Raw genomic sequence first — 10,591 nt, 5'->3', positions numbered from 1 at the left:
ATATTTATTGACATGACAATGTCTTCAAACAATTAGAAAGTAAGATTGAGATGTTTTTATGTTTCATGTTTTCAACCACAAAAAGGTGGTACAATTTGGTCTTTGTTAAAACTTCTGCGGTTTTAACAAAATAATGTAACCCACCTCTGATGAATCTTGAGTAACTTGAGTTGGCCGATTTTGTAGATTCTTGAAGACGTCATGTCACCATATCATACCAAACACATTGAGGCCTGATTTTTCAAGCATGTGGCAGCTACAAACCAATCTTAGGTTCTTGTGATCTGTTTCCGGTCTGCAGCTTCGCTACACAACAAAAACATCTTTACCATTAAAGTCTGCAGCTAATAATCAACTTCAGTTATGTCGGATCGTCGGTCGATGCTGCAGTCATTGGGGTTCAGAGGCGCACATTGCAGATGTATGCTCTTTGTAGTTCAGACATCAGCCAGATGCTGCATGCCTCCTGATAAGGTCAACATCTGCTGTTCCCTGAGCGTCTCAAGTTGCCTGCAGTGCTCTTACGTTCTCTGCTTGATGCCAAATTGTATCTGGGGCATTTAAGTTCCCCTAGAGCAGCAAGCGATACCGCAGTCGAAACTGGAACACAGACTTAAGAGTCTGATTCGATAAGGTTTTGATCTCCAAGAGAAAATGCTTTTGTCGGGGGGGGGTGTTTCTCGGTTGATCAAATTCCCTGTTTGGATCCAACTGAGCCACTGATGTCAGTGACAGTGGTTGTGATTGGCTTACGGCCGCGGCCCACTCAGCTGATGTTATCTTATTGGCCTCCAGATACACACAATGTTCTCTGAGTAGAAACGGCTCACTGGTGTTGTGATCTCATTTAGTGCGGGACGTGGGTGAATATTTTTTCCCCTTTGTTCGTCTTTGTCTCTTGCTTTCCCCCTGTACCATACTTCTGTTCATGTCCTCCCTTATCAGTTCCTTTTTCTGCCATGTCTTCTCTGGGGTTTTGATCCCTCATGTGGGACTGATAAGCGTGCAGAACGTGTGTTTATGAACTGGAAAGCTTATACGTGATTTTCTGGTGTTCGGTGCTTTAATATGGTTTACTTCCATACGCTTTACATAGCCTTCAATGTTTACTGATTTATAAAGATTTGTGAAACCTTTGATAACTCAAAAATGATTCCTGTTCACAATGAGTATTTCAAAATGTTCAAGTAGACCCGATTTGATTTAAAAAAAAAGGCGCAATTTGATCCTTAAAAGGAACAAATTGCAACAAACCTATCCGCAGGCTTGGTAGTCATTGATTATTTCAAAGTTGGAAGCTGATTATTTACCTTCCTCTGTGACTCATTAGTAGCTTAACCAGCTCAACAGAACCTTTTGACCAAAGTGTTTCTTGTTTCCAAGTAAACATAGATAATGTGGGTCTACACATGGAGGCCAGAATGAGCTTTGTGGTCATAAATTTTAAAGAGCAGCAGTAAAAGTTCCCCTTGAAGGAAAACGGAGCAGATCAGTGCAGATTTTCGAGCAACAAAAGACCTTGAGCTGTGATTTAGGAACGACATGTGGAGAGCCGATAGTCTATAGTTGGAAAAGTAATTATTTAAGCTATATGTATTAACGAAATGCACCTTTTTGCTTCATTGGGTTGATAAGGTATTAACACCACTTGAAGTTTTTCACACTTTATCACATTAAAACCACAAGATGAGGACAAAGTTTAGTCTAATTGTGAAGTGTATAAAGAGGACGCATGGTCTTTTGCATTCTTCCAAATAGATGTGCGAAAAGTTGCACCTTTCTCTGCAATTAAAGCCTCGAGGTTTTCTTTGCAGATTTATAGACAACACTTTTTCACCGTTCTGTTTTTGCAGCACAAGCTCACTCAGACAGGAGAGAATGGAGACTGTCTGTAAACTACAGTTCTCAAGGCTGCCAAAAGGACCCACTGAGACTTGAGAATCATACTTTTTAATGTTTTGCTGTACGCTCAGAGTCGTTCAACTAGAAGGTGAACCTCTGTTTTAGGCAGCAGCCTTTAACAGTTTTCATCTGGGATGATTCCTGTATTCATCTCCTGCTATCTTCCCATCAACTCGGACCAGTTTTTATGTCACCCAAAAGTATTTTGTTTAGGCCAAAAAGTTCATTTTTATTCTCAACTAACCAGAGGAACTTCTTCACAGTTATGCTCTAGCCTATGTTTATCTGTTGCATCAAATGGCAATAAAATATACTGAAGTTACTGGTCCCAAAGAGAAGATACATTTTTGCAAAGTCTGCAAAAGTCTTTTAACAACATTATAAATGATTTCTGGTCAAAATAAAAACAGTAAATGAGAATATATATTTCTTCATCTTCATTAGCTTCTGAATCTTTGAATTGAGGTTAATGAGAATGCAATTCCTCTGCATCTCCCAGCACACGTCTGAAAAAGCAAGCTGATTCTCAGAGCCACTCCTTCCAGTATTAGCTTGGGACCGCGCTAACCATGACAAGCTAACCACTGCGTAGCGCCAAGGATGTGTTTTTAGGATTTCAATCAAATTTTTCTTATCAAAAAAGGTAGTTACCGCAAACCAGAAATAATCGCCTATAAAGTATGTGTTTGGGATTTTTTTCAAATTGTACGATCCAGAGTGTGGTGTTGAAAAGTTTTTTTGTTTATTCTTTATCATCCAATTAACAGGGGTGTCAAACTCCAGTCCTCAAGGGCCGGTGTTCTTCAACTTTTAGATGTGCCTCTGCTGCACCACCTGAATAGAATAAGTAGGTCATTAAGGCTCTGGAGAACTGATCTACACAAGGAGGAGGTAATTAAGCCATTTCATTCCAATGTTTTGTACCTGTGGCACATCTAAAAACTGTAGGACAGCGGCCCTCGAGGCCTGGAGTTTGACACCTGTAAATTAGTAAGAAAACCCAGTGTGCGTTTTGGGATCCATTTCCACACTCATTTCTTCGTCTTCCACTGTGTGACCACTGATACACAGCATTTATCTCATGCTGAAAGTTTGTCTTTCTGAGGCTGCAACCCATTACATTACAGCATCATTAGTGCTAAATTGTTTGCAGTGACTAAGTGGCCTATAAACGAGACTGTGATGTCTTTATTTTTGGCACCTGGTCAGCACACATGCTCTCCTACTCCTCTGCCGGAGGAGGTTCATCTTGACTGGAAACAGAACCTCTCGTGGTCGGGGACACACTGTTCTCTTCTCGGCTCTAATGTACTTACTGACACACACATGAAATCTGGACCCGGACCCCCGAAGGCTTTATTGCCGAACACTTGGAACGAGCCAGCTGTTGGCAGGTCCAAGACCAGTTATGTAAGCGCTCTTGACGCAGCCAGAGTTCTTAAGCATTTTTTTTTCCACCTTGCAATGCTGTGCAAAGCTCCTTATCAGAAACTGAGATAACACCTGCAGAAAGTGCTCTGTGTCTCTGTACCGGTTTAATTTTACAGCTTGTTGGGAAACAGCAGGATTCAGCTTGCATGTTTGACGCACTTTTTTGAGTTTGTTGTTCTTTCTTTGGCACATTTTGTTAAATGTTCTTTGGTTTGTGCCTCCTTATTCCTGGCCAAGTTCTCTTTGTGTCCTTTCACACCCACACTCCAAATCTGCTTCTCCCTCCAGAGGTTTCCCTTATCCCACGTATGAATATCTGCATTCATTATCCCCATAGAACATGAAAAAACAATGCTTCATTCATTAGTCGCTGGCCAGTAGCATGACATCGTCTTTTTTTTCTTCGTTTTAAATTTCTTCTTTATCCATCCCCCACCTTTTGGTTTCATAACACTCATGTTTTTTGTTTTTTTGGGGGGCGGGGGGCATATTTCATAAGAATTGTGTAAAGCCTTTATCAAATGTCCAGATTATTTACCAATCCACCCCCCTTGACCGCCATCACTGCATTAACTGCGTGTTTTCTGAGCTGCCGATGTAGCTGTCGTTTATTCTTGACAGTGAGCTCACACTGAGGCTGTTTGTTCACTCAAGTCAAATTGCAGCTCTGCTCTCGGTGATTGATTGCTCAGTAATCCCACAGAGACAACTCAAAAAAAAAAGAAAATTGCTGTTTGCGCTGCATCCATAGCAGGTAAGGAGCCTCCCTGCCCCCTTCCCAATTCCCCCCTGAGCGCAGAAATAACCCTCAACAGCCACCTTGCCTCCACAAAAGGATATAAACGCTTCCATTTTTAGTGCCTAATTGCGGAAGCCATTACTGCCATCCTCAAGACGGTGGTCGTAACTACGGAGCTAAACTACCCACAGCGACCTTGTAACCTCAGCCTCCTGGCAAGCTTTGAAACCTGAGAAAGCGACCCTAAACTCTGACCTCCACCCTCCTACCTCCCATGGTAGGAGCAGCTCTCCCCTTGCCCTCCCCCTTCGGACAGGATGTGACCGAAGAGGGGAGCCCTGAAGGGGGGCCTTGACCCTAGACATTGTCCAGACAGAGAGTCTGAATCCAAGTGATTCAGAATGTGACAACAAAACAGGAATTGTTTGGATAATTGTCAAGAGAGAGAGGGGGGAGGGAGGTTGTTCTTTTTAAATGCCTAACTTAAACAAAAAATATGTATAGGAGATAAATGAGATTGAATACTAAAAGTGACTAAGAGCTGCACTAATCACCAGATTCTATTTGGTTTTTTTGTCAAAGTGTGTCACGGTTTCCTCCAGGTATGACACCTAGCATTCACACCAAAATGTTGTTTCTCATACAAAATTTATCTTTCATACCTTTTGGCAAACTCCAGACTGGTCATCATGTGCCTTTTATTAAGTAGCAGCCGTTCTACCTTACAAGCCTGTTTGGTGGATCGATGGAGAGATGGTTGTCCTTCTGGAAGGTTCTCCTCTCTCCACAGAGGAATGGCGGAGCTCTGACAGAGTGACCATCAGGTTCTTGGTCTCCTCTCTGACTGTGTAACCCTAACCCACACAGTTAGGGTGTGGGTTAGAGAAACTGAGCCATTCTCTACTGATGGCTCAGTTTAAATGAGTCCTTGTTTTTCCAAACTTCTTCCATTCTCCAATAATGGAGCCCACTGAGCTCACCGCAGCTGAAATGTTTCTGAATCCTTCACCAGATTTCTGCCTCAAGACAATCCTGTCTCAGAGATATATGGACAATTCCTTCGATTTCATGCTTGGTGTTTGACCTTTGACCTTCTTCTGTAGAAAGTTGTGTTTCTTTCCATATCAAGTCCAATCAACTGAATTTACCACAAGAGGACTGTTTAAGCTGCAGAAATATCTCCGGGATAATCAGTGGAAATGGATCAATTTGAGCTTCATCAGTCGTTTTGCGTGTGTAATTTCTGGGAAAGAAATTAATTTAGCATTTTGGAGTAATGTTCCAAGATGTGGAAAAAGTGAACACTTTCCAGTTTCAATCATTTTTAACAGGGATACTATCTCGGTTCATTTTCTCTTCAGTTCTTAAATAAAGTAACTTTCATTCTGTCACAGATTTCTTGTCTTTCCACATTTCCTCTCTGCCCAGTAGTCATCCGTTCCCGTCCACAAGTCAACGTTGTGAACCCATTCAGTCACCTTATTCAGCAGCGTTTATAAGAGCAAACTTTCTTTGTGATGTCAACATGAATCCGAGTCATCCATTCGCTTTTGTTTCTCTGTTTAGCCAAAGCTTTTCCTCAAAGCGCACCACTGAAAGCTCGCCAAACCAAACCGGCCAATCCAAGCTCCCCTATTGAGTTCGGAGAACGGCTTTGATGCTCTCCACTTAGGTGTTTTTGTCTGTTTCCTTTTCATTTTGGACAGCTGATTCTTCTCTTTGTTGGCCTGTAGAGTGTCGGCCAAACAAAACATCAGGAAGAGCTCAGCTGCTGAAAGCAGGGAGAGCGTTTGGACATGTTTGGGAGAGGGTCATGACGTCTGGTGTGTGTCAACAGTAAAGCTGCTTTTGATTCAAGAATATTGAGAACAAAAACCTGCTGCAGGGTTTTATTGACTCTAAGCATTCACAGTCCAGTGAAATGCTGGTTGGCTGAATGAAAAGTATCCCTCTGGAATATCTAAGCCTACCAGATATATGGGACTCTGCTGATATGGCTTTGTTTGTATTGTTTCCTAACTATTAATGAACGGAAAATGCTGTAAAATGTCAAGTGGGATGATGAATATATTTAAGCTTACTTTAGCAAATTCATTTTGAACCACTTGCCACTTGACATGTTTGATTATTTCTGAATGCCACCTCACACAAAAAGATCAACATGAACAACAAAAAAACGGTAAAACATTAATAGTCATCCAGTGAAAATCTGTGATTTGTTGCTCTAGATCTTTTCCGTTCCATCCAAAAAAAAAGGAACTTTAATGTGAAAATCTTAAAAGCTGTGGGGAAAATAATGAAGCACTAAAGCTCCACTAAGCAGTTTTTGTTCTACAATGCAAAATCCAAAGCTGTATGTGAGCATTTAAAGTAATATGTTAGCTGTTTAATATTCCTTACATGGCCCAAAGCCTCTATGTGTCAATCACAATGAATGGCTCTCTTATAGGCATGCAAGTGACCAACACAGAGTGGATCGGTGTACCCTGATGCAGCCACTGATGCTGGGTTGTCACTAATAACAAGCACAAATTTAACTGCAGGAAAATTTTCCAGAAACCAGAGTAGTTTTCCAGGTCCGTTCCCCACCCTCCTCCCTTTCCATTGCATTTGTCTGGGTAAAAAAAAAAAGGATGAAGATATATTTTTATATTTATATGTAATATTGTTAAAACTATACAAATGTATGATGAAAATTCATTGTTTTCATACCTCTATTTTGGTTTTTAACCATTTCTATTCTGAGGCACAAATGATAAATAAAACTTCCAGAAAGAAGAGTATGTGTGCACATGTTGTTATTGCTTCATTGCACAGGCACTAATTTAAAACAAAAACCTCTCAGTTTGTTGCAGTGACTTTTCACAGCTGCCAGGAAACACAAAGATCAACATCTTTAGAGACTAATTTAGAAAATACTTGTGCTTCAGGAATAAAAGTCCATAATTCCAAACCAAACCAACCGGTTTTGTATTGGGAATCACTGCTTGGCTTCTGCTGACTCAGGTCAGTTTTTTCCTTTGTGACTTTTCTGGCCTGTTTACAGTGTAGAACAGGGGTCTCAAACTATCGTCCCGCGGGCCAACTGCGGCCCGCGGGACGATAGTTTGTGGCCCCTGCCTTAATATGAAAGTTTAATGTTAGTGCGGCCCGCGAGTTTGATATAATTGGCACTTTTCAGTGTTGTGTGCGGAGCTGAACGAACTTACCAATCACGGTAGAGTATATTGCTCTCGGGGGCGGGACATCGGCCGGGCCTATTTGCATTTTCTAGTTGTCATTATTTGCATGCGGTACATGCGCAATTTCCGCGGCCGCTCCCGCTTCACGTGCTTCAGCATCCAGTCTAGACCCGGAAGTTGCTGATCAGTGTAACGTAATTAAGGTTAGGCGCTGTAACGCTTGGGTTGTGTTTAAGGGAGGAGAGGAGGCGGCAGATTCGTCAGGACGGTCAAAAACTCACAACCACACTGGTACTGGGAATTCCACAGTGTTGTCCTTTAATAAATACGCTCTTCACCAACCTTACAAAGCCCGGTTGAACGGCTGCTATATTATCAGACATGAAAATTGAGCAGCGTCCAAACAACCCGTAACATTACTAAAAAGTTGGGGAGCTAACATGTCCGTCTATCACGTTTCTCCCACGCTCTCTACAGAGAAGCCGTGGCGCATACTTCTGACATCATTAGCAATACTAGAGTATTTTAAAGAGACACTACACAATTACGGCTGTTACAGCGCCTGACTACGGCCAAATATGGTAATAGGCAATCAGAAAGGTTCGGCTGAGGAGACCGTGTGTGTGAATGCGGCCCAGCCTCACCCAGACTCTACCTCCAGCGGCCCCCGGGTAAATTGAGTTTGAGACCCCTGGTGTAGAAGGTTGTTGTTTCTCCTATTTCAACAGTGTGTTGTTATCTTTTTACATTTCCAGTGACATCAGAGATGACGCGTTTTCAGTATTTAAAATGTAACTTACTTTCCTCCTTGATTTTAAAATAGCCTTTGTTTGGAAATGGAGAATTTAAGTAATTCTCCGTTTGTGGATTTTCTTGCCTTTGCATCTCAATTAAATTAAAATTCCAGCTTTAGAAAAATGATCCAAATGCTGTTGTCTGCCATCCTCACAACAGATGTTTCACGTGCTTCAGACTCGTTGACATGGCTGACATTTAAATTCTAGACACCCTATTTGACTTGCAGGTATTTGACAGAAGTGCATTGTCTTAATCGAGACTCGGTGGATCACATGGGAAAGGGTCACATTTATGAGGCTCCAACAGTAAAGTCTTTGCTGAAACTTGTGGTATCTGGGAGGAAACCTGGAGACACAGGAAGAGCGGAGTGAGTAGCTGAAATTTCTGAAAACTTCTCCAAAGGTCAACTAGGCAGACAGAGAGAGAGAGAAAGAAAAAGGGAGGAAACACACAGAGGAAGAAAATTGAAGGGGTTTAATAAAAGAAATTCTTACTTTTGGTCTGACTCTGGAGGAAGGAATCAAATTACATATGCCGCCAGACATTTAATTCACTGAAAAGTTTTTTTAGCTGCTTGGTGACTTTTTCATCAAAACTTGGGGACTGGGTGGGAGAACAAAGTCAGCCTTTATTACTGATGGGATTGCAGTGGAGGAGGCAGACACAGAAAGAGATAGGCTGAATACTTCTTTGCAGCAGCTTCCTAATTGGTCTCATTACTGGCTAACTTCCTGAAAGTCGCTCTGACCTTGACCTCCACGGAGTCTCACAGCTACAACCGCCATCATCTGTTAACCAATATGTGCCACTGCATTTAATGTAAGATGCCTCCGTCTGTAGAACAAAAGAAACCGAAGCAGTTGTTAAAGTCAATAAAGGTCCATTTGACCTGTAACTTCAGACTATTTTCATGAAACCTAAAAAATATGTGCTAACTTTATGATGATTTATTACTATGGTGAGAGCATATTTTGCACATAGGTGCCAATATCAGGCTTCACGTACATAGAGGAAAAGGGCTCCCAGTTTGGAAGAAGCGCCCACCTCTCCAAATTGCACATAAAGACTTGTTGCTGAGAGACCAAAGGCTTTCAGTATGCAGCTCAAAAACTAAATGTTTCCATAAAGTCAAAGTCAAAGCTATATTTAGGCATGGAAACGAGAAGGCAGAAGCAAAAGCAGGTCTAAACATCAACGCTTCATCTTTGATAGACAATAAACAAAGAAATATCGGTATGTCTCATTATGGCAAACAGGTTCTTCCCACGCCTTCGTCTCATTTTCTGTCTCATAGACACACACACTCAGTCATCCACGTTTGCGCTAACCATGAATTTGACTCAGAACACACCTCTTCTGTCTGCTGCTTGTCTCTCATTATGGCGCAGTGCGACTCCTTGCGCCAGTCTGATGTGGAAAATAAATGTTTGTCCGTTGACGGCGCTTGCCAGCTGCTGCAGGCAGGTTCACTATGCAACCCAGACGATGAAAATGCAAAGCAGTCAGAGCCGGAAAATAGGAATATCCAACTCTGAGACTGCAATTCAAAACAACATGCATAATTGTTAGCATGTCGTTTTTTTTCCTATTCCATTCTATTCATTCTTATATATATATATATATAATTACTAGACTTTATGATGTTCATGTTTTTCACCTTACAACAACAATTAGAAAGTTGAAGAAGTACTGATATTTTGTAAGGTGCTGTTCCCCTAACGCCTCCATCAGTCAACACCTCAGCTTTTCATAAAATCAATTTTTAAATTTCAGACTATCTCCTGCCTGTCATTAGTATCACGTTTCCATTTAAGTCTGTTAAAGTGAGGTCGAAGTTCTGTTATTCATGGAAAACCTGAGCGCTGGTGGTGCCTGATATGTGTTTGAACAGTGCTGTCATCGCAGCATCTGTCTGGTTTTCCATCTGGAGAAGCATGAATAACAATGTGTCTTTATCATCACGGCTTATTTTAAATTCTGAGCCCAAAACAGCATCCTAGCTACGTGGTTGGCGGACAGTGAAAAAAACCACACAGATCTCCGGTACTCGTTGTTCCAGTGGAGTGGGCACGGTGCACTGCGCTGTTTTTAAAAACAATACACTGGTCGCGTTCGGGATCTTTGCTCCGCTTCTTGTTGGTGGGACAAAAATGTAAGCGTGTGTAGGGGTCAGCTGGTGGGAGTGAGAAGCACGATGACGGACAACACAGAGTGTATCTGTGTCTGTGTCAATGGGCCTTATTGATGAGATGCTGGAGTGTGGCTGCTGATAAACAAGAGGCCGCATTCTCTTAACTCAACAGGTCGCAGCATGGTAAGACGGCGAACTGTATGTCCGCCCGTATACATCGGTCTGAACCCGTTGCGTAACCCGCCCCAATCTCCTGTGAACAATGGACTGACTGACAGAAACCCATGCAAACAAGATAGAAACACTTGAAGACAAAAAGCTTTATATACAGAACAAATTTCCATCAGACTCCTCCAGCCCCCTACTTCACCCCCTGACTGTTTTAGCTAATTACTACACTCGCAGCTG

This window comes from Xiphophorus maculatus, chromosome 18 (assembly GCF_002775205.1).
Source record: "Xiphophorus maculatus strain JP 163 A chromosome 18, X_maculatus-5.0-male, whole genome shotgun sequence".
Classification (NCBI taxonomy): domain Eukaryota; kingdom Metazoa; phylum Chordata; class Actinopteri; order Cyprinodontiformes; family Poeciliidae; genus Xiphophorus; species Xiphophorus maculatus.
This window is presented reverse-complemented; position numbering follows the sequence as displayed.